This window comes from Gavialis gangeticus, unplaced genomic scaffold (assembly GCF_001723915.1).
Source record: "Gavialis gangeticus isolate Ggan-Ray unplaced genomic scaffold, GavGan_comp1, whole genome shotgun sequence".
Taxonomy (NCBI): domain Eukaryota; kingdom Metazoa; phylum Chordata; order Crocodylia; family Gavialidae; genus Gavialis; species Gavialis gangeticus.
The window spans coordinates 12,863,593-12,888,614 of NW_017729014.1; positions in this window are offsets into that span (position 1 = coordinate 12,863,593).

The following is a 25,022-nucleotide window of genomic DNA, read 5'->3' on the forward strand; positions in this document are numbered from 1 at the left end:
TCTCTCAAGCTTCTCCACATCCTTTTTGAATTGTGGAGCCTAGGACTGGACAGTATTCCAGCTGTGGTCTCACTAAGGCTGAGTAAAGTGGGAGGATAACTTCCTGGGTCTTGCTTGAGATGGGTCGGTAGATGCAAGCCAGAGCTTTGTTTGCTTTGCCAGCTGCGGCATTGCATCGCTGGTTCATGTTCATCTTGCGGTCTATCTTTTGGTCGTGGTGCTAGCAAGTGTTGTGCTGTCAAGCCTATAAGTGTGATGTGGGTTTTTCCTCCCAAGATGGAGCACCTTGCATTCTCAGTGTTGAATGCCATCAAGTTTTGATCCTCCTACTTTGTAAGCCTATTTGAGGTCGACCTGGATTACTAGCCTGTCCTCTAGGGGAGGGGTAGGCAGCATTTTTTGGCAAGACTGCCAAAAACCCCCCCCCCAAATGTCTACCTTGGAAGGTACCAGAGTACCTGTGGCAGAAAGCCACCTTGGTTTCTCCCCAAAAATCTCTGCCCTGTGACACTGTGATTTAAATCTCTGTGCTGTGACCATTCAATTAGGATGGGCCCAGCACACAGGGGACCACACCCTCAGCCTGTCTCTTTAGGGAACTGGAGCTGGCTGCATTCCTGAGGGAGGGGGGAAACCTGCTCCCTCTGCCTACGTGACTTGCATCACTTACCTGGGTAAGGGGTTTCTACCTGGGGAGCTGGAATCTGCCCGGTAACAGGTGATGCATTTCAGATTGGTTGGCTGACAGCCAACTGGGGCTGACCTCCGCTGGCCCAGGTGAATGAGGTCACAGGGGCTATATAGGTTAGGACGGGGAAGGAGGCGGTCTCTCCTCTCCGGCCATGAGGTGACGCAGCAGCCAGGCAGGGGACAGAGAAGCCTTAACATCTGAAACTGGCTCTCTCCCCCCAAACTCACGAGCTAGGAACCGCCTGCCTCCAAAGGGAAACTTCACCTGCCTTTGGAAGATGCTTGTGAGTAAGCTACTCAATCTGATTAGATATTTAGCTGGAAGTATAACAGATGCGTAATCAAAAGGCTACCACAGCCAGACTGTTTGCTCTTTAGGATTTCTAGATATTGCTCTATCCTGTACCCTAGTTTACCCTACCCCCTGTAATCAATAAAGTTCTCCTTTTTGACTGGTGTGGGAGACTTATTGAGGGGTGGGTCTAAATTATGCCTAAGAGACCCCTTAGGTCTGTGGACTAAGGGAGACTATACCTTTTTGCCCCCGGACTTGGGGAAGTACCCCAAGTGCCTGTACTGGGTTGAGTACCCGTGGGACTTTAGGCCTGTGTTACCCCAAGGACACAGGGCCGTGAGACAGTCCATTCTTGGGGTGGTGGCGGCACGTTACCCCCAGACTAGCGAGTGTGCTCCGGGAGAGGGGTCGGCCGGACATAAGGCGCCCCTAGGGAGGCATTCGGAGCCTGGAAGGTGGTCGGGCGCAGGGAGGTGGGCGGCTCAATGCAGGAGCACCCTGTACTGGCCTGCCTCACATGGTGGAAACGGCGGAAGGATACGAATACCCAGCTGTGTTCCTGAGGTGGGATCGCTGCACCCCACCACAGTACCAACCTGCCTTGTGAGTAGAGAAGAATGCAGTAGTATCACTGCATTTCTCACTGCGTATAACTGATTTAAGCTGCTTGAAAGGAGACTCGGAGGGCTTTCAGTGTGTGCTGAAGAGTGGGGTTTGTCTTTCATAGCGCAAGCTCAACAATTACTCTGAAATACCTAAGAGGTAGTTTGTTTTTTCACTTACCCTTAGCCCTCAGCTTCATAGACCCCCCAGCCTTTCCATCCTGCCCCATGGCACTCTTGTTCCAAAGGGGCAGGTATGTGCTGTGCAACATGGAGCCAATGTAGCTTGCAGTGGGGCTCCTATTGCTGGAAGATGGGGTAGGGGGGAGGCTTTGAGGAGGTGGCATTGGCTTACCAAAGGCTAATATGGAATATACCAGACAGCCTCTGCTACAGCTATGCTTCTATAGCTATATCAGCAGAGTCCCATCACAAAGATGGAGAAATCCCATAACCAAGGTCGCTTTTCGGCCTCTTGAAGGCTCAGATCAAGTATAGTCTATGCTTACCTAACAAGGGAAACCCCGTGACCACAGAGGTGGGCTTCCTAGCTGCACCAGGGAAGACTAATCCCTGGCACAGGGATGGTACATGCCAAGGTAATTAAGCCTTCCACTTAGCTGCTGGAGTGAGAAGGTCTTGACTCTAAGCCCACTTTATGGAAATGGGAGACTCCTCCCTGGCTTGCCCCTGGGGCCTTACAGCTGAGGGTGAGCAAAACTTGGAGACCTCTGGGTGTGGGCCTGTAAGTAACATGCCTGCCTAAGGTTTTGGAAACATCTGAAGACCCAGATGGGGGTGGAGGATGTTAGTCAGTAGTGGGGCCACTTATGGTTCTCGACTGACTCTTGGATTTGGAATTTGTTTTGGCAAATTTGACTTAAAATATGGAAAATTTAAAAAAAAAACAATCCCATGACCAAGATGATGCAATTAAAATGGCACTGTAGTGGAGGGTTTCACCCTTGTCTGCTTGTGGACAGGACTCCCTACGAAAGAATCACAGTTAGCTTCCCTCTGGCCAGCTTCCAGTGGGATGATGTCAGCTACACGCCAGTGTTATGGAAATGGGAGACTTTTCCCTAGCTTGCTCCTGCAGCCATATGCCTGAGGACAAGTGAAACTCAGGAGCATCCAAACTCCAAGCCTCCGGGCATCCAAGCCTGCCAAAGGATTGGGAAGTATCTGAAACCCCAGGCTGGGGTGGAGGATACTTGCCAGTAGCAGGGCCACATATGGTTTCTGAATGATTGAAATGGATTTGGACTTGATCTGGCTAATTTGACCTGGGGCACAACAATTTTTTTAAGCATGCCACTAACAGGGTTTTTTGCTGTTGGGATAATTGCACTCCTTCTCTGAAAGCAACAATTGTCTTCCATCACCACAGCTGTGCCCAAGCCAAGGGTTTTGCTGGCAGAGAGATACTGCCAGTGAGGAGGGAAAGTTTAATTTCTGTATGCTTCTTGCCTACATAGCTATTGCCAGTGAAAACTTATGGTTACACCTGCTCTGAGAACAGCAGGTGGCCTTAAAAGAAGTCCTAAAATGGGTGTAAAAGGCAAAGGACATGTGGAGTAAGGTATGTGGGGAAGCTGTGCAACAAAGGGGTCCTAGTAGAGTAGTCCAAGGTTTGGTGTGGGCAATGTAACCTTGGGCATTTCTGTTGCTGTTTGCAGTGGGAAAGGATGGGTCTTGCTCCAGTAGTATTAATACAGTGTGTGTCTGGCTACTAGCTTACCTTGACCTGCTCACAACCTACACAGGCAAAAGGAAGGCTCTCATCATGTAGATGATTTCACAGACATCAGGGCTGGAAGGGACCTTGGAAGATCATCGGGTCCAGCCCCCTGCCCGAAGGGCTGGAAGTCAGCTGGCGTCACAGGATCCCAGCAAGATAAGCGTGGATAAGGAACTGGACAAGCTAAGTGATGGCTAAGGTGAGGCCAGATGTCCATGATAGAGGCACAGTTTGAATCCAGGTGCCGCAGTCACAGCCCGTGGCTCTAACACCAAACCATCCTCTCTCTCTCTCTCTCTCTCTCTCTCTCTCTCAATAAACAATAGTTAGTTTTATAAGGCCAGAAGGGACAATTATGCTCATCTGTTCAGACCTCCTACACAGCCTGAGCTAGAGGACTTCTCTGAATTTTGTTCCCATTTGGATCGGGGCATCTGAGTCTCACATGAGTGCCAAGAACCCACCACGGTGCCAGGTGAGCTGTTCCAGGGGTCATTCCCCTCACGGCCAAATATGTGTTCCTCTTATTTCTAGCCTGACTTCAGCCACTGAACCATGTTAGACCGCTGTCTGCTAGAATGAGGGGCCCATTATTAAAGTTTTACATCCCAACTGCTTGGAGACTGTGACTGATTTACTTTTTAGTTTTACCCTTTTCTCTCCAGATCAGGTTTCTGGAGCCTTTTCCTCTAAGGCAAGTTTTCTAAATTTAAAATCACTAGTATGGCTGTCCATTAATTTGTCAGCCTCCTTGAAGTGAGGCTGAGAGACATGGGACTCTTCAGCCTGGAGAAGCGTAGGCTCAGGGGTGACTTGGTGGTAGCCTATAAGTATATAGGGGGTGTGCACCAGGAACTGGGAGAGCGGCTGTTCACCAGAGCACCCCATGGGAAGACAAGGTCCAATGGTCACAAACTCTTAGAAGACTGTTTTAGGCTAGATATAAGAAAAAAACTTCTCTACTGTCCAAGTCCCCAGGGCCTGGAATAGACTTCCCCCCAGAGGTGGTGCAGGCAAACACTTAGTGTTTAACGAACACTTGGATGGATGCCTATCTTGCTGGGATCATTTGACCCCTGCTGACTTCCTGCCCTTTGGGCAGGGGGCTGGACCCTATGATCTTGCAAGGTCCCTTCCAGCCCTAATGTCTATGAAACTGTGGATATGGGAACAGGGCACAATATGCCAATAGCAGCGACAGTGATACCACATACCATGGTACAATACCCCCTCCCAGTCCTACTCAATGTGATGGTATGTCTGACATTTATCCACCAAGCTGCCTTGAGAGGTCCTGTTCAGCAGGTTTGCCACAGCCACCCCCAAGTCCTAGGCAGTCCCTGCTTTCCAGCACAGAGTTGCCTATTCTGTGAGCGTGGCCTGCATCCTTAGTTCCACTTTACCTGTGACCGTGCAATTGGTTTGCTGGAGCAGTTCCCTGAGCTTTTTGGGCCCGACTTCTTATTTAACTGGCCTCTTCCCCAAGCTCTGTCATTCGCAGACTTCATCAGTGCTGACATGTTTCTCTCTCAGTTACCAATTAGAAAATATTCAGTAACATGAGGCTGAGGGCTGATTCCTGCTGGACCTCCTTGGATCCACACCTGCTGGGCAATGATTTCACTTTCTGAGGCCTGCCAGCGAGTCGGGGTTTGATCCCTTTAATGTGCGCCCCATCCATTTCATTGCCTTTCCTTCCCCTTGCTCCCAGTGACAAGGCCGAACCACTGAGGTGCACCAGGCAACCCCTAGTATTGGACTGAAACTACAGAATGAATTTGCTTGTGGTCCTGCTTCAGGCATCCAGCAGAAACCTGAGCTGCTGCACTGTTTGCACTGACTGCTCATGCCCTCTAGCGGCCCCGGGAAGGGATCTCTAGTAAGTCTAACTCGGGGGGGCGTGAAACCAGCTCTTTGAAGAAAATTCATCGACTGCAGTTTCTTGTCAACACCCACTCACTCATTCTCATAGGCAGAGATGCATCAAGATACACTTCTGCCCACTCCAGGCAAAACAGGGGGTTTCCCTTCATCTCTTTGAAGACAAAATTCCTGCTTTGGAGAACAAGGGGAGCAGGGTTGTGGGGCTGGGTCTTTCTTTTTTTTTTTCCTCCTAGGATTGACATTTGGGAAGGAGACGCATCTCTTATTCAAAGAGATGCCTGGATCACAAGAAGAGGGAGAAATGCTCTTGGTACCCAGGTTGTAGCCGTATTGGTCTAGGCCGAGGCAAAAGCAATCAGGACTCGTCGTAGAGGTGATCTGGTAGGATGCAGAGTTGCCCTTACATCCAGAGCACTTGGTTATGCAACTCTGGAGCCCAGGGATTCTCAACCAGAGTGGTGCAGCATCCCAGGGTGCCAGGAAATCCTTTAAGCGTGTCACACCACATTAGCACTATTGAGTGTGCAAACACCTACATGTGATTTGCAAGATATAAACTCAGAAATTTCAACTCGGAATGCCTAGTGGCAAACATGTTCTGTCCTGCTGTGGTCTTTCTGAGTTCTTTGCAACAGAATTATTATTATTATTATTATTATTAGTTTGTTTTATAGTAAGAAAGCTAGTGCAAGCCAAGAGTTGGGATTTTCCAAGGGGGACCCTTGAGTCAAATGAGGCTGTGAGCGTAGTGCTCTAACCAATCTCTCCAACTGGGCTATGGCTGTAGCCATTTCTTGTGCCAGGATTTCTAAGGGCTTTGCTAGCTATTTAAAGTTTCACAGCCCGTCTTGGAAGACAGGGGTATTATCACCATTTTACCCATGGAGAAATTGAGGCACACAAAGCTTAAATCACTTGTCTGGTCACATGGGGACGTGCTTTCCTTCATTGGCATCCTTAGAGTTACCATGACGGTGGTGTGGACACTTCGGGATAGCTAAAGGAGGTCAATACCTGATCACTTGATGATCTGAAAGTAAAAATCAACCTGTACCTTGAATTCCCTAGGGTTTTGCAGAAAGAAGTAGCTCATGTCCTTGGAATAAAAAACATACCTCTTAACTGTGAAGACGCAGCTACTGACTGTAGATGGAGTGCTGAAGGAAAAGAGAAGATAGCAAGCCAGATATAGCTCTTGCCTGCCCCCTTCCTTCCAAACAAAGATTTGATGCATGGAAAGGATGCAATGACCTGTCAGCAGGGATCCTGGACTTTCTCTGATTAAAAAAAATCCTCAGTTCTTGCATTTAAAAGAGTGACTCAAAATTCACATTTTTCTGTGATTAAAATGAAACATCATTTTATATATATATAAAATGATGTTTCATTTTAATCATGAAAAAATGTGGATCTTTGGGTTTTTTTATTAAAAAAAAAAAAAAAAAAGTCCCCAATTTTTGGATAATTGGAGAAAACCAGGATCCCAGTTGCTAACAGCATGGTTGGTGCATCTGTCCCCAACACAAGGGACAAAAGTGATTGTTCCAGGAAGCATCTGGCTTGTCTCCTGTATCCCAGAGAAATGGGTGTGGGGATTGACAGGGAATGGCTCTACTTGGCTGAGATCCATAAAGCCTGAAGCCAAAAGCAGAGCTCAACATTTCTCCCTTTGCCTGTTCTTATGCTTCTTGGAGTGGCTGTGCTCTTTGCCCGTCACCCGCACCTGCTTGGCCTCTGCTGGCCCCTTCAAGAGTTCAAATAGCAGGTTGTGTTCTGCCTCCTTGTTAGCACGGAGATAAGCTTTCTGGGCATTTTGTCTGGCTCTCTGCATTATCTCTGCTCAGGGTTTCCCCTGTAAAGTGTTATGCTGCTAGCAGGGGTGGTGAAACAAAGAAGCATTGTCGCTTTGTGCTTTGGCAGAAGGGAGGGGAGAGGGAGCTTGGGGAATTTCCTCCACCAGCCAAATTGGTTTTGTTTGTTTCTTTTTCCCTCAATTTGCAAAACAGGCAGCATCCTTTCAGCCACAGACACTAGAACAATTAGGTTTTTCTCAGGAGTGAAAAGAAATTTGTAGGGCAAATTTCCATGTTATACGGCTAGGAGCTTCAGAGGTCAATCAAAATAGGAAACACTGCGGTCCTGCATTTCTGCACTCACACACCTGTGAGCAGGTGTCAAATGCTACCCTATCACAACACCAGCTCTTTACACACACCTTTGCAGGGATGTAATATGCAGACAACCAGATGACCTTGTGAGGTCCCTTCCAGCTTACTTTTCGATGGTCCTATGACCTCAAGGTGGAGGACAATGGAAACTTGGGTTTTGTAGAAGGGGGCTGAACTTTTCATTCCAGCTTTCTGTGGGTCCCAGTTCTGATGGGATAAAGAAAGCTGGAACAGGGAGGAGGCTGAGACACTGGGCACAGGAGAGGTGATAGGAAAGAAAAATTATAAGGAAGACGATGATTGCCAAGTAGAAGCCACCTGTTTGTTCCAACCTACTTTTGAGGAAAGCGGTGATCTTCAGTTGATTATACATTGCACAGGCTTCTCTCTGTCTAGAAATATACATTAAATTGAACAATGAAGGGAGGGGGATTATGGGTTTAGGTTACAAAGGGCAGTTAAGGTTCCTCAACACATGCTCTTTGCAAACCAACAAAATCGACCAGGCCCAGGAGTTCTCCACCAGCAAAATTACATCCTGCTGACAAGGGGTGTCAGCAGCCTGCGCAGCTGAGCCGTGCTGACTGCCACAAAGCCTTAACCACAGTGTCTATAACCATGCTGAACATGACGGGGCTGTGCCTACGCTTGCAGTCAAACCAAGTTCAGCTCTGGTTCGGCAGCTTCCCTCGCTAACACTTCTCGTCAGCAACAGGCAATTTTATCAGTGTAACAAAGTGTACAAGGTTAACCAGGGAGTTCAAAAAGTGATTTGCGGGGAGAGAGACTTATGCAGAGCTGTGAGGGTGCATCTTTCCCTCTGAAAAATGATTTTTGGAAATGTACATTGGTTGGTGCATTTCAAAGGCAGTTTGCTCTTCATGTGGACTACGTTGTGAGTCGGCTATCACAATTGCAAGACAAGGCTGACTTAGCCCCATCCAGACAGTGTTCAAACTCCATTAGACAGCAGCAATTCTCCCCACAATTTCCATTCAAATAGGTCAGATAGAAGCACCTCCTAACTGGCAGCAACGCTTAGTTGAAGGCCACAAACTGAAAAGTTTTGCAAATTCAGCAAATAATTTCAATAGAGAATGCCTAAATTCTGAAAATATCAAACCTATTTTTTTATTTCTTATTTAAATCTAACCATTTTGTCTTGGTTCCAGACCAGTATTGCATTTTGAAATTTTCCTACATTTAAGTGTTAAATAAATGTTTTAAAATAAACACATTTATTTTTATAGTCTCACAAACCTCTTCCCTGAAACAAAATGTTCCAAGTCAAATGAAACATTTCCCTTGCAGGTTTTAATTTTTGGTGATGCAAAACATGTTTTAAATTATGCACTACAGAAATGTATATTCAAACGCATCAATTATTTGCACAGCTCTTAACTAGCAGCACTGAGCAATTCTGAGCCTTCAGTGAAGTCATTGGCCCTATTTAATATTTAGTCCCTGTTTCTTAGTGAGCATTTTACAATTATGCTCTTTAAACTGAAATGTCATCCAAAAGCACAGGTGACTCCTATAGCCAGGCTTGCTTGAAAACAGTGTCACTCATTAGGCCATCAATGTATGAAAGCAACCACATTTATCAAACTAAAGGGCACAGCAAAAACTTCATGCATCAACATGCCAATACAGCTACGAGTGGTCTCTGTGGACGTTTCCTGTGTCTCATTTTAAATACCCGTTCCTCCTTTTCCAAACTCTCCTGCTTTGCAGGATGTTTCAGAATGAGATATATGGGGTTAAGGTCAACAGGAGCAGGAGGTGAATTGAGTGCTAATTCTAGGAATCTGACTGTGTGAAAAGATGCCCTTTTAAAGGGCACCAAACAAGTTATGAGGCATCACCGGAAGTTTCAGCCACTAAAAGCCTGGGTGTGGAATGGGCAACCGGTGAACCATGGCCAGGATTGTGCCAGTGGGACACTTCTTGACTGAGCAGTGATTCGGATGGTTGGACCTGGTGTTGGCTTTTGGTGGGGGTGCAGAGAATGCTGCTTGTGTGGCATCATAGATGGGGATTTGTTTGTAAAGTCTATTTAGAAAAGAATATTTTACAGCCGTTGCGGAGAGCTGGTTTTAAATGACTGCAGGTGGCGTGACACCTTCCTGCTTTACCAGTTTAGATTATTCATACAGATCTAATGCATTTTGATTGAACTGGCTGAGTTAACATCCATCTGCCTCAAATCCATCTAAACCAATTTTGTACTAAAGCTCTGATCAAGATCAATAAGGCCCTAAGGGAACACTGTGATCTTCCAGGATGGCTTCCTGCACTGACATCAGGTTAGATCAACCTGGTTAGACAATATGCTTAGTCTAGACAGATCCTAAAAGCTGCCCGAACTTACTTTACTGGAAGCTATTGTACCATTTTCTCTTTAGTAGTGAGAAGAGGAGTGCAATGCAGATGAAAGGAGAGCTTTCTCAGAGAAGGAACCCTCCTATTCCTTCCTTCACTGCATTGTGATGGGAGCCAGAGACTCTACTACCCCTGTATTCACGTACAAGGGAGTGTTTGAGGTGGGGACTCACAGGCTGAATTTGCTAAACTCCATGCCAGTTTGTCCTCAGTGTCAAGGATACCCTGATGCCAACCTCTGAGTAAGTGCAGGCTGGGCTCTGGGGTTTTATCACTATATCATAAAAATATACACTAAGCAGGACTTGGGTGTCTTTAGAGGTGGGTATGTGGGGGCAAAGAGCCATGCCTTCAATTTACTAGCCACGGGGCCTTAAAAGGTCAAGGGAATTCCATTAAAATTAACTGATGATCAGAATGGAGCTGGGGGGTGGCGGGTATTGAAGCCGAATATTTTTCCATTTGTTTTCTTACTCAGTAAAGGCTCACTGAGTTACACTCTTTTTTGTGTTTCTTCTGTTCGCTCTGCTGTTTTCAATTACCTCAGAAGAACAAACACTGGTTGACTGCAGCACTGCTCTTTCCTGATTGAAACTGCTGATCCATCCCATCAGATCACGCTCACCTGCTTTAAATTAATCCTGGCAAGTGGCATTTACAGCTCAATAGTATTTGGCTTCGCATCCTATCAATAAACAGGGATTGGAATATGGTAAGTCTCAGCTTCTATATAATATTTAATTTGGGTGCTAGAACACTGGTGGCAAGAAGGGCTGAATCCATAGTCAAAAGGTCTACTGCACATCAAGGCTAGGGACAGATATTCAAAAAGCCTGAGCCTGAATTGATTCAATCTTTGCAGGTTAGTCTAACTTGGCGAGGCTAAAGCAGTTTTGCAACCAGACAGAAATCCCAGAAATGCCGGCACATGCCTGCAGTGGCTCAGGCTAAAGCAGCCCTCCCTTCCCTTCAACAGACCTGAGCTGAAGTGGGGGAGGAGGTGTGGCCAGGCCCCGGCAGGCTGCTGTGATTAGGAAGGGGTCCCCCACTCCTGACCAGCCCAGCAGGGAATGTTTATCACCCCTAACTCAGTGTTTATCAGCCCATTAAGAAAACAACAGAGGGACATTACCAGCTATCTGTTGATTCTGCCTTTGTCCCATGTGCCACAGCTTGGAGGTAGCCAGCATGTGGTAGGCCAGCTAATGCCAAGAGGTGTCTGTGCCGCCTTAGCAGAGAGGAGGAGGGGAGCAGAAGCCAAGCAGACCTCTGCAGAGACTGCTGAAGCTGCAGGCAGGGAGTAGAGGGGAGAGACCAGCTCTGCTGTGGAGCAGAGAGCCCCGCCCAGCCCAGAGAGGATGCTGGGGGAGTCTGATTTAATTTAAACCAGCAAGGGGTCTAGGACAGACATTGCATAAATTAGTTTGAGCCAAATCAGCTAAGTCTGATGCTATATTCAACCAGATTTATCTCAAACTGGTTTTAGGCATTTTGAAACTGGCTTACGTGCGCTGAATATCTGCTCTGTTTTAGGTTTAAATCAGTTTCTGATCACTTAAACCAGTTTATGTGTAATGTCTGTTCCGACCCCAAGACCCAAGGAAGGTATGTTTCCTGGCGTCTACAAATCTCTGTAGGCCACATCTGCACCATAAACTTGGTGTGCTCCGTAGCATGGTCTTGCTGCATTGCTCCAAGTCAGCCGATTTCTAAATCAGATGCAATGATCCATACAGCAGAGTCACATGTTACGCGGGGGTTGTGTTCTGAAGTCAGCGCGTAAGGCGAAAATCGCATATAGTTGAAAATCCCTTCAATCGCCCTTCCCACCGGGCTTCGGCGCCAAGCAGCCGTCGCCACCGCAGGGCCCGGACAAGGCAGGTGCAGCGCCGCACAGCCTGTGCGTGCAGTGCAACAGCTGCACCTTCCGCACACACCCCTCGCCCCTCTCATCCTCTGCCGCCTCGTCCCACCAAGGCAGCCAGCTGAGCGTGAGTGAGCTGCCGCCCCCCAGCCATGCCGGCGTGTGCAGGCTGTACCATGCGGCGCCGCACTACGTGCCGTGCCCTGGCTGGCACCTGGCGGCCACCCCCAGCAGCCGAGCGCGTATAGCTGAATTCGTGCAAGTTAAATGCGTGTAAGATGCGACTCCACTGTATATTCTTGTGCTAATTAGCATGGGTGTGTGCTAATTTGGCACTCTGATTCTGCAAGGTATGGCCTTAGCTTCTCAACAGAAATACACCTTTGGAAAGTCTCTTTTGCTAGTTTCTTCATCACTACACAGAGTTAATTCATTTTGCCATGGCCACAATGATCAAGCCCGTGGGAGGAAGTGGGGAAGACTGATTAGTTAATATTGAACAGTGCTTTGAAGATATCAAATGCTAAGGGAAAAGGGATAGTCATGGAAAAGGTGCTTGAAATGGAAAATGTCCCCATTACCATTGCTATTTTTTTTTCCTTTTCTTTAAAAAAAAAAAGTACATGAAAATGTTTCATCAAAGGTATCAGTGCTGCAAGGCCAGGAAAAGAGCAACTACAATGGAAAGGTGAAAGCCAAAGCCTTCCTCTCCAGAAACAGATGTATAGGAGAAAGGACAAAAATGCAAATCTTAGTCACTGAGGACAAGAAGTGGGGAGGCTTGTAAATCCATTTACTACTTTCCACACTAGAAGGAAAGGAGTGAGTTTACTGTGGAAATGCAATAAGTGTGCAGATGAGATGTTCCACATCAGCAGTAAAGGACAAAAGTATCAGAGCAAACCTTTGAACAAACAGCAATTGTGTCAGCTCTAGGAGCCAGCAGTGCCAAACAGCTCGATGAAATAAGCCTCTTTCCATTGATCTGGATCCCAGCGGGCACATCTACATGAGGCATTTACTGATTAGCTCCGCAGTAAAGTCCCAGTGTCTATACATGTGGCCCTATTAAGCCACAGTAAACTAATAAACACTGCCATAGTAAACACAAGTACTATCCTGCAGTAGTGTTATTAGTCCACTGCAACATGCATGTGGATGCTGATGCAGCTGGCTGGAGCATGAGGGTGCTTCAATTCAGGGGCAGCCTGATGGCTAGCCCTACCCTGGAGCCACCCTCGTGCCCCAGCCAGACCCTCCCCAGCACATTGAGCTGGGTTGGAGCAGTCCCGGGCTGGCAGGCTGACCTGGCCCAGCTCAGCATGCTGCAGTCCCAGGTGCACATGCAAATGGTGCATGTGAGAGCAATAAAATCTGGCACAACCCCAGAGTTTATTCAGCCGTGCTAATTGCAAGTGTAGATGTGCCCGCTAGTGTGCCTCAAAGGCCAGGAAATACCTGTCTGGCATCTCCCATTCTGTTTGCTGTCCCATTGCGTTGGCAAGGAAGATCTTGGCATCTCCTGTACTTAAACATTTGCTCTGCATGTGGGGATGGAAAGCTATATCAAAAGATTGTGTACAGGCTTATTCTCTGCTGCCTCATATGATTAAACCCCTGCGGGCAGACCCTCAGCTGGTATGAACTGTCAGAGCTTGTGTGACTTGCACTGTCTTCTCAACAGTGTGAGAAAATACTTCAGCTCCTCCTTTCTAGCATACAGCCGGAAGCATTTCAAGAAAAAGTTTTCTTCCTGACAGATGGACATCTTTGTCCCAGGGTCCTTCTCCTACACATATTTTGAGTGATAGAGGGAACAGAGATGTTGGACAGGACTGAAGAGGAGTTTGGTGGAAGTCTGAGTAACCGGCTAGCCCCAGAAGAGGAAGTGTCATAAGGAGAAGTTGACCCTCCTCACCTCTGCCGTTCCTGGGATCAAGCTTATGAAAGGATCGTTATGATCATAGGAGGTTATAATAAGGCATGATTCTAAAGAGCCTTTCATGAACTTAACACCAGGAAACCTAGATATAAACAAGTCTCCTACATTTTATTGGTAAGTTTTTTCCTTTCTTTATACAATCCTACTTTAAACAGATCAGGGTTTCTGGGTCACTAACCCATTTTAGATGTTTGTATTTTTATGCAAGAAAATTATATTATACTGTAATTTGTTTATAGTAGCCAGTTTTACAATAATTTCAGAGTCAAGTAGTCCTTAAATACACTGAGTCATGAAGAGTCAAATAATATTAGTACAAGAAATACAGATGGTAATAGGCTGCATATGTGTGCCTGCCTCACCTTCATTTACACTGCGGCTCTTTTACAGCACTGGCAATGTAAAAAAAAAAAAGACTTAAAGTGAGAGTAAATTGCTGTTATATCCACTTTAAGGACACTTTATCATGCCAGAGCAGCTTAAGGGAGTCTTCATATGTATAAATATATTTAATCATACTTCCTATCTGTGGACTTGCCTTGATTAAATAAAATGCTTCAATAGACTAAGGCAGTGGTGCCCAACCTTTTTGCCATGTGGGCCGGATGGGTGGTGCATGTTATGTTCCACAGATTGCTGTGTTGTCATATAACTGGAGGCACAACAGGCTCAGACCTTCAGAAACAAGCTGTGTCATAACTAGGACTGAACTTTTTGCTCAATCAGAGTGGGATTTTTTTCCCTTTACGCGCGGCATACATCCTGAACTTTGATAAATGAGTCTCACTAATCATTACGGTAAGCTAGCTTTGGCTAATACTCATTATGCAGAGCCCTCCAGGAAATCATCTGACTTAGGGAAACCTGAAGCCTTCAAAAAGGGAAAAATAAAAGCATGACAACATGTTTTTCCAAGGAAATGAACTTAAAATATCTCCAAGATTTTTAGAATGCTTTCAATCAGAAATGACTAAAGTAGGATTTTTTGTTAATTTTATTTTCCTGTGCAGCCATGTCATTAAAGCCATTATTTTATGGAAAAAGTATAAAGATCCAAACACATGCAAAAGCTTCCAAAAAATTCTCTCTGCCAGAGCATGGGCAACATTATCAAAAGTACCTAAGTCAATTAGGAGGTTAAGTCCATTTGTGGAAAAAACAACATTAGTCTTGGATTCCAAGGCATGCAATTTAGGACATCTTTCCCCTCTCTAAGGTTCCTGTGTTTCGTATCTTTGCTTCCTTAAGAATCCTTATCTGGGATTAAAATTTACCAAACAGCAAAGCACTTATACACCCTATGAAGCATTTGAAGGACCTTGCTCAATTGTGGTGGTTGTTATAGTTTCACAAAAACCATTCTTAGGTCTCTGTTCAGCACAACTCTGAAGGCTGTGCTTAAATCTCATTGACTTCCATGGAACTTGATTGCGTACTTAAAAGTTCAGCACATGTTTAGATTGCTTTGTTAACCTGGGGACTAAAAAATTAATGTTAAACTGTGGAATGGTAACAAGAAATCCATATGCAGACACTCCTGCTCCCCGTGCGTCTTTTTCAAACGATTTTGTTACATGATTGCTAACTTTGGCTGAGATCATTCTTTGTGCTACTTTTTAATTAATTTCATCTGCATGTATACCCCTGTCATGGGTTGCAGGTGGAAGGAAAAGTCCCCACGTGCACATCATAAAGCAAAAGCCACGCAGTGAAAGCATGCCTGTGTTCACAAAGGGAACATCAGTCTAATTTTAACACCCTGGAAGAAAAATAATCTTGAGGTTGCTTTTTCCACCTCTGTAGAAGGCCATGAGTTTTGCTTAACAGTCTTTTCTTAGGACCTCTAGGGATGAATGCATCATTCCTAAAAATAGAAAATGCTATATGTTTTTTATTGGAGGACAAAGGAGAAAAATTATTTTGTTCATAATAATATCACCTGGCTTCTATTCACAGATCTTAAAGCGCTTCACAAACCTTAACCTTAAGCCGACAGATTTTATTTTAAAGGATACCCCTGGGAAGAGAGAGTACACAAACCTGATTCCTTTTTTGGAGATGGGGGAGACAGGCCCCCTGTTAAAAAGCCTCTCGGATTATGGATAGATGAAAAATATACCCTGTTATAATAATCAATTTACTCAAAAAGCAGCTGATGGACCACACAAGCCCCTAAGTCAGGGTAAGCTGTCTGATATGGTGGGGAACTGCCCCTGAAAGAATCAGGGGGAAAACTCTGCTAATATAAGTTACAATGGTTTTGGTTTTGTCTGTCTGTGTGCGCCATGGGGACACTGTATTAAAGATAATTAGACAGGGGCAAGATGTGGTAACAAGCACCTACAGTGTGAGGTACCGCAAAAAAGAGGAGCATCCGTCCAGGTGCAACTCGTATCACACTTATCCAGGTACAACTTGCATCGGTGTACAAGTCCCAGGCATGAATTACAGCAAGGTCTGTGTTTCTCCATGAGTTCAGAATATTAGTTTCTAAGCTGAGCAATGCATTTGCCTGTTTCACGAGAGTCTGTTTGTTATTTCATAGTGAGGTTAGAACCTGACTTAACTGTCACAGTCAAGGGCTGATTTTTACTTTCAGGATTGCTGAACAAATTTTCTGTGGGTGTTTCTTTTAACTGGTTGAGTTGCGGAGATCTTGCATCAATCCTCAGGGTTCTGGCAAGGGAGGGAAGGGGAGAGGACAGGGGGCTGGTCAAATTTTTCCCTCATTTTGATTTATTTCTTTGGCAAATAGAGACTACTGGAAAATAAGTGACATTTAAAAATAGAGTTCAAAAGGGAGAATATTAAAAGAAAAAACCCATATATGTATGCAGGCTTACATATGTGGCTTATTACAGAGCTCACAGCTAATAAGGAGGAGGAAAGAATTTATGTATAAAACTACAAAGAGCAACCATTCATGCCAGAACTAAGTCAATTATCCATGTAATAAACCTTCATGGCTGCTGACTGCAGAGATAAGATCACAGTCTGTATAATAAAATGAGAGTAAACTTTGTAACTCAAGTAAAGCATCAGGAAAGCATGTGAAGGAACCCAGCATGCTCTCCATTTACCCTAAGCATGTGCTGAAACCTGACAGAGGGCCCTGGGTGGGTGATGGCTTATCCAGCCACAGATACAGCTTGATTCAAAGGGCAACAAAGTGAGTAGGAGTTTTTCCACTTACGTCAGTGGATGTTGGATTAATGCTGGTAGAAGTGACACTGATGACTTTTCTGTGGTCCCCCACTGTCTCAGAGCTGAGTACAGGCAAGAGGTGGGGTTTTGGACAGAAGTCAGCAGGCAGCTGGGCACTTAGATGGACTGAGGCTCCCTATGAGTCGCACAAGAGAGCTACCTAAGACTCTGCCCTCTGAGAAGAACGTGGATCAAGCAAGCTGAAGTTCCTTGGCCGTCTAAGGGCTTATCTACATGGGATAACTTGGGCAATGGGCCACTGAAAGAGCGGTAACACAGAGGTCTCCTCTGAGGGGTGGGTCTGAAACTCCACCTTGCTCCAGGATTTCCTCTGGGCTGCAGGGAGGCACCTCCTCTGCTTGGGATGTCCTGTGCTGACATTAGGACCTTAAACCCTCTGTTTCAAGACCCAAGAAGGGGTCAGTCCTTTCAGGCATGTCAGGAAGCAGAACTTCAGATGCTGGGGGAACTTTAGTGTTGAAAATGGTGGTACTTATGGACCTTGGGTATCTCCAGGATGAGGTAGAGAATCTGAGGATCTATATTTTGGGCAGAGGTACCTACAGAGGCAAGCAGAAACCTAATGCCTGGCTAGAACCCTTGCGGATCTGGTACTTGGCCTGTTCCGTGCTTCAATTCCTCATTTGTAGAATAGGGATAATAGTACTCTACCAACCAAGGGAGTTGCAGGGAGATTATGAGGGTTTAGGTTGTGGCTGTGTTGGTCTAAGGACATAGGCAGACAAGGTTCTTCGGGTGAATCTGATATCTTTTATTAGACCAACTAAATAGTTGGAGGCACTCAGGTAATAGGGTTCTTATAAGTATCTTAGATGGATCACGTATTATGCCTGTGCGAAGCAGCTAGCATTTGCTTCAGATTTGGCCGATTTGGGGGACAGTGATTCGATTCAGTCATTCGAATCACTGTCCTGATTCGAATCCACCGAGTCTGATTTGGAGATTCGGCTGCTGCCAGGTCCATCCTCAACCCATTCTCTCAGCCTGGCAATGACTGCCTTGCCCACCCCTGCTCCCAGCTCTTTGGGGGAAAAAAAGCTGCAGCTCACTGGGTACTGCCGGGTGGGGGAGTGATCACTGCTGCCCCATGCTGCATGGGGGCTCTGCCATGAGCCCCCAACCCCCTTGCTCCCACAGGTGCCCTGCCTGGGCCAGCTCCAGCCCTTTAAGAAAAAAAAAAACCAGACTCTGCTCCTGCCAGGGGCAATCCCCACTGCCCCTCCTTGCCCTACACCACGTGCAGTGCCCTCCATGCAGCGTGGGGCAGTGGGGGCCAGTGGGAATCACCCCCCTGTCCGACAGCACCTGGTGAGCACTAGGGCTTTTTTTGTAAATACTGGGAGCTGGGGAGGGTGGGGCAGCCATGTGGGGGGGGGCTGGCAGGGGTCCCCCCATGGTCCCCTCCCTCACCCCTAGTACTTACCAGCTCAGAGTCTGGCTGCAGCTCCCTGCTGCAGCCACCGGGGACTGCCCGAATCATCAAAGCTCTCTGAATTTTTGCTGAAGATTCGGAAAGCTTTGAATTAATTTGGACCTTAAAATTGGTCCCGATTCAATTCGGATTTGGAGATCCGGCCACCGAATTGGGCAGAATCTCCTCCGAATCGAATCACAACCTGAAGCTTTGCACAGCCCTATCATGTATATTTAAATCAAACATTTACATGTAGAATATACTCAGGCGCTTCATTGTGGATTCCACTTCCAGCGGGAAGCTGACTGTGGAGTTGTGTTAACCCTCGGTAGAGGAGTAACGTTCTACACCTGCACTATTTGTGTTTGCCTTGTTCTCTTCAGTGTTGAGAAAACCTAGTATGAGTTAGTCTGATGAGAGGATTACTGCATAAGGTGTATAGCTGCATTTATTATTGTCCACAGTGAATATCCCTTCAGGTGTTATTTCTATAACGATCCACTGGCTTTCAGAACAGATTGTGGATCGTCACCTACTTCTCCATATGAACTTGCTGCCTGAATTTCCAGGTGTATGCAAGAGCATCATAAGGAAAAGTCCACAGATATGCATGTTTTTGTTTTACAGAAAGCTTCCTAACAAAATCCTAATATTGCTAGGAAATACCTAGCAATCACGTACAAGCAACATGATCATCAGAGAGGGAGAAGAGGTGTGATGAACAACATCCCAATATGAATAAATGAAAACTAGAGATAACTTTATAGTTGTCTCCGGTTTTAATTTATTCATATTGGGACATTGTGACATATGACAAAGAACCTAATTCCTTTGGTGCACAGATATCAAATCTACTTGTGTTCCTCCCTATAGGATATGCAGATCCCATTCCACTCTGCTAAGGGCAATAACATGAACAGCTCCAGCTACACCCAATTCTACTATCAGAACCAGCCATCAAGACAGTTTAAAGGAACAGGGAGAGCACACAAACACCAGCAGACTCTCCTGGTGCCTGAAGAAGGTGTCAGTGCCTGAAAGTTTGCAAGGAACAATTTTTCCAACTATTTAGTTGGTCTAATAAAAGATATCACATCTACCCAAAGAACCTTGTCTGCCTAAAGGAACAGGAAGCACTCGCACAAGTAATTAGAGGCAAAATCTGCCATTAGGTAGGTAGCCTAAGGCTTTAAAAAAAATGTAGTAATGCACAACATTTCTCAGATCACTGCAAAGAATGCGCAGCTTCCTTTATGGCCATGTGATTGATTTCACTGGCCCACATTCTTCTGTGGATGAGGTTAAGGTTAAGGTTAAATAGCCAGTTTACTGTATTTATGGCACTGGTACCTTAGTGCTATCTTTTGTGACCGTGTGATATCTCAGAGTTGCAGAGTCTTCTAAATCCCACTGTCTTTGTGACCAGCTGTAGTATTAATCACTGTGCAATAGTTCAGAGTTTTGCTGTTGTGACAACTTTCTCACCGGTACCAAAGCATCATTTGACTGAGTGATGATACACAGCATTTATCTTCAATCCAACAAAGCACTTGAGTGCAGTCTTAGCTTTAGGTATCTGAGCAGTAATGTTGGCAGTAATGTTCTATATTAAGTATTTTAAGTCTAACTGCTTTCTTGGTTTCAGGCCTCAATACAAGCCACAGACTTCCAGAAAGAGCGGTGGTAATTTCCCTTATTAGTTTAATGCTACTGAAGATAATTCAGACATGTTTTTACTGATAAATAATTATTTATTCATGACACAAGAACAAGTTCCAACTCAGAAAAGAAACTTGAATACATGAGGTACCTTAAACATACAACGTTATATGACCACTGTAGAAACATAATACACTGATCTCAACTGAAAGTTACTTCCAAGCCAAATATATTTCCGTGCTAGTCCCTGCATCTTCTCCCCAGCTCTTCAACTGCACACCATCGGGCAGGGCCAGCTCTGTGCTTCCATGTGTGGAGGTACAAATGGAGGCACAGAGCCCCCCTGGCCTGATGGTGTGCAGAAGCCATAGGGAGCCGTGGGCCATCGGGCTGGGCTGGCTCCACGCCTCCAGGTGCAGTTCCCCGCTGGAGTGCTGGAAGCCCCACATGGAGGCAGGGAGCCAACCCAGCCCGATGGCAGGTGGCTCCCAGCTGCAGTGCCAGGAACCCCATGTGCTATCACAAAGCCAGCCTGGATTAGCTCGAAGGTGCATGCCAGCAGCTGGACCAGGCGGCAGTGGCTCCACATCATATGCAGCAAGTATCATATGCACCTCAGTTTACCTGTTTAATACCATCCTGCCTGATTGCAAAGAAATAAACCAAGGGAGAACAAACAGGAAACAAAACAACACCAAAGATGAGATATGGTCCAAAGGATACTAAAGGTCCTTGAAGAAACAACTGAAAAGGTATTAGTAGTCTAGCTCCTCCATGTACCACAGCTCATCTCTGTGGTTACAGCCAAGCTGCAAGATTTCCTCTTCTAGACACATGTCTGGGATCAAAGGAGATATCTTAAACATGCTGGCCAAGTGAGAGAGGGGATGACTTGAATGTCAAGCAGTGGCTGGAGTTGAGCTTCTCATAGAGATGAAGAGGGAGAAAGAAGTCACCATAACTATAGGTTGTCTCTTCCAACCTAGGGATGAAAGTAACTGGACTGAATGGAACTTAGTAAAATTAGTGAGGAAAAATCTGGCATTACCTAAGAGGAAATCTGATCCCAGGACTTTATTATTTTTTTTTTTTACCCTTTGCTCTCCATGTTACATACTTCTGATGGAATAGAGTGCTTTTAGTTTGAAGCAGTGGCAGCTATTTTTAGTTGTGTTAATCACAGTCTCCTGAAAGAAACAAGATTACAGGTAGCAAACACAGTTGGGCCTGTTGTGTTAATAGGGATGGTAAATGGAGTAATGTGGAGTGTTTCATAGATTCATAGATTAAGGGTCGGAAGGGACCTAGTAGATCTTCTAGCCCGACCCCCCGCCAGGGCGGGAGAACAACAAAAAACCCCAAAAAGAGAAACGGGACTCAAACGAGTCCAGCCAGGTAGGCATCCAGCCTCTTCTTAAAGACCCCCAGGGTAGGGGCCAGCACCACTTCCCTTGGAAGTTGGTTCCAGCTCCTAGCCGCCCTAACCGTGAAGTAGTTTTTGCGGATGTCCAATCTATGTTTCCCTCAAATCCAGTCTAATGGTGGTGGTGGTGGAGGGGCATATGATTCTACCGTGAGAGGTATGTAAATAGCAGAACTCAAGGAGTACGGTTAAGATGGTTGGAAAGGGGTCTAATGTGGGGGCTCAACAGACCCCTCTTGTACCAGCATAATTGCCGACAACTTCTGTGCACGACGACTGAACTAACCTACGGAACTCCAAATACACAACTCAGAAGTCCCATCAAAATCACAGCATGGGTAATCTTCTGCAGCTAACTTTACTGTCTAATAGATGCACCTAACAGTGAAGAGAGCCCGAGTGCATGTAGATAATTCCAAGTGGCTAGGGCCAACTTGGAAAAACCATGGCATGTCAGAAAGTTTTGACTGGTAAAATGCTTATTTTTTAACTTGTGCATGTGAATTATGGGAAATGAATAATGCTGTCAAGAAGAAACTATAAACATTTGAGATCTGGTGCTTCCAAACTCTCTTGTGTATCTTCTGGATTGAAGACAAATGCTTGTATTGATGTAAGTTTGGGTGCAGGTATAAGTTTGGGTGCAGGTAGAGGTGGGGAAGAATCCCGTTCTACTGTTGGAAATCAGTAGGTGCAAACTCGTGTACAGTGGTTACATCAGACTTACAGATGTGTGCTCAAAGGTTGTGAGGACATGTTGTGCCACAGTATCACCAGTATAGTTAAATAGATATTGTTTATTGCCAGTGCCAGGTGGGTTGTATAGGTGTGTAGCTTAATTCTTGATTTCCTGCTTTTCAGACATCTAAAATTTGTGTTACCTAAACTCTATGTCCTGGAAGGGCACAAGGCAGCACCACACAACCTTAATTATGTATTGACTGACTGCGGGCATTTAATTATTTCTGAGTTAAGTCTAAATCCAAGGAAAGGGAACAAAGTCTTGTACACTAGCTCCAGGTCTGCATGCTCTGTTGAGGGTGGGGTAGAGAGTCTGCTCATTCACAAATGCAAAAAAGCCCCAGTCTTGCCACTCACAGTAAAATGGGCACATTCTATAAAAAGCCTGTCTGTATTGCCTCCTCTGTCCCTCATTTCTCAATGTAGGGCTGCCGATCTGAATGAATTTCATGGCTGCTAACACTGGAAAGCTATAAATGGGGACACACATTTAACTCCATTAGAGACAGGAAAGCATTCTGAAGAGAGAAAATGGAAAAACAGCAAACAATGCAGCATATAAGGCAGCAGTTTAAAACCCTCCTGAGAGTAAACCCATTCCACATATACGCTGCCAAACCCAACAACATAAGCACAAAAATCTTTGAAAATGACATGAATCATAAAACAAGGGTGTATTCTATTCATAGCCTACACACCCTACACAACTGAATGAGATGTGACATCAATGAAGATGACCCAGAACTCATCCATACTGGTTTCCTGTATTAAAAACACAGATACACTAAAAATTACTTATGCAAACCTGGGGCAGGAGGAGCGACAGAGAACCACCATTTTCTCTGAAAACTATTTTAGCAATGGCTTGAATTATACCTCACCATATCTAACATATTTATGGGAAACATTTTTACTAGGATTGTATTTAATAAGACGTACTCCTTGTGGTGGTAGTGCTAGAGTGACGTTGTAGCCCTGATGGTCCTGAAGAAGCATATTTCAGGGGGTGGTATTTCTTACAGGACAAACGGTGTGGCTAGGGGCTTATCTGAAATCTCTCAACTATGAAGCTGGTTGGATAAAAAAGGTCAGCTCCCCAAAACATGCCCTCTAAAAAGAGAGGCAAGGATTTCTTAGGGTGATCTTTTATTGGGCCAATGATGTAAATAGAAGGTTGATGATGTTTGTGTTTTGAGTGCTGCAGTTTTGATTTCCTTCTGTGCTGCTGGCATGCTGCCTGTTAGGTGGCTCTTGTTGGGAGAGCTGTTTCAGTTTTTTCTTCTTATGTTGGATGGCTGTTATCGGGCATTTCCGGTACTGTAGTATGTTTGGGTCTGCTGTATAATAGTTGGCCCAATGAAAGATATTACCCTAAGAAATGGGGACGAATGGACTAAAGTGGATAGAAAACTGGCTGGATCATTAAGCTCATCAGGTAGTAATCAATGGCTTGATGTCCAAATGGCAGCCAGTATCAAATGGAGTACCCCAGGGGGATCGGTTTTGGGGATAATTTTGTTCAATATTTTCATCAATGATCTGCAAGATGGGATCAAGTACCCTCGCCAAGTCTGCAGATGACACCAAGTTGGGGGGAGTAGTAGATATGCTGGAGGGTAGGGCTAGGATTCAGAGTGACCTTGACAAATTGGAGGATTGGGCCAAAAGGAATCTCATGGGGTTCAACAAGGACAAGTGCAAAGTCCTGCACTTAGGATGAAACAATCCCACGCACTAGTACAGGCTGCGGGCTGCCTGGCTAAGCAGCAGCTCTGCAGAAAGGACCTGGGGGTTACAGTGGACAATATCAGCTGAATCTGAGCCAACAGCGTGCCCTTGGGCTGCATTAGTAGGAGCGTTGCCAGCAGAGCACTGGTGAGACCACATCTGGAGTACTGCACTGCATCCAGTTTTGAGCCCTCCACTACAGAAAGGATGTGGACAAATTGGAGAGTCTAGCAGAGGGCAACAAAAATGGTTAAAGGGCTGGGGACTGAGGGAACTGGGCTTATTTAGTTCAGAGAAGAGAAGACCGAAAAGGGATTTAATAGCAGCCTTCAACTCCCCACAGGGTAGTTGAAAGAGGATGGAGCTGGACTGCTCTCAGTGGGGGCAGACGACAGAACAAGGAGCAACGGTCTCAAGTGGCAGCAAGGGAGGTTTAAGTTGGATGTTACGAAAAACTTCTCACTAGTTGGGCAGTAAAACACTGGAGCAGGTTACGCAGAGAGGTGGTGGACTCTCCTTCCTTGGAGACTTTTAAGACCTGGCTAGAGAAAGCCTTGGCTGGGATGATGCAGTAGGGGGCTGGTCCCGCTTTAAGCAATGGGTTGGACTAGATGTGACCTCCCCAGGTTCCTTTAACCCAATTTTTCTGCAATTTGAAATCCTGGCCTCTGGCATCACTTCCAGACCGGCAGGGCCGCACCCCCAGCCCCTCTTCTGCTCCTCCGAGATGAGAATCGCTTTCACCCCGGGGTTGCCGACTCTGAACCGATTCCGGGAGCCATCCACACCGTGATGTATGTATCCGTCCGAGTTATACCTCTGATATAACAGCATCCGATAACAGCGCGTGAACATGACACCATGGCTATGACACTTGAAGAAAAAAAAAATCCTTGGAGCCCGGTGTGAATCCGGTTCAACATGTAACCTGGGTTTAACGCGGCCTGCTCAGCACCTCCTGGAGGTGGGAACCGCACCGTCCCCGCCGCGGGCCCGAGCTGTGTCTAGGGCCTGCTCCCGCGCCTCCCGCGGGGGCTCCCAACCTTCCCCCTCCTCACGCTCTATTCTTTTAAATCACTTCCATCCACTCCCCTGATTGGCCGCAGCCTCCTGCCGGGTCCCGCGCCGGGGCCAATGGGGAGGCTGCATACTGGCAGGTGGCGCCCGGCGGCTGCACGCCGATTGGCTGCACCCCTTAGGGGGTGGGGCTACCCGCCCGGCGCCCGCGGCCCCCCCGCCTCCCCCCGGCGGGCGGCGCTAGGCC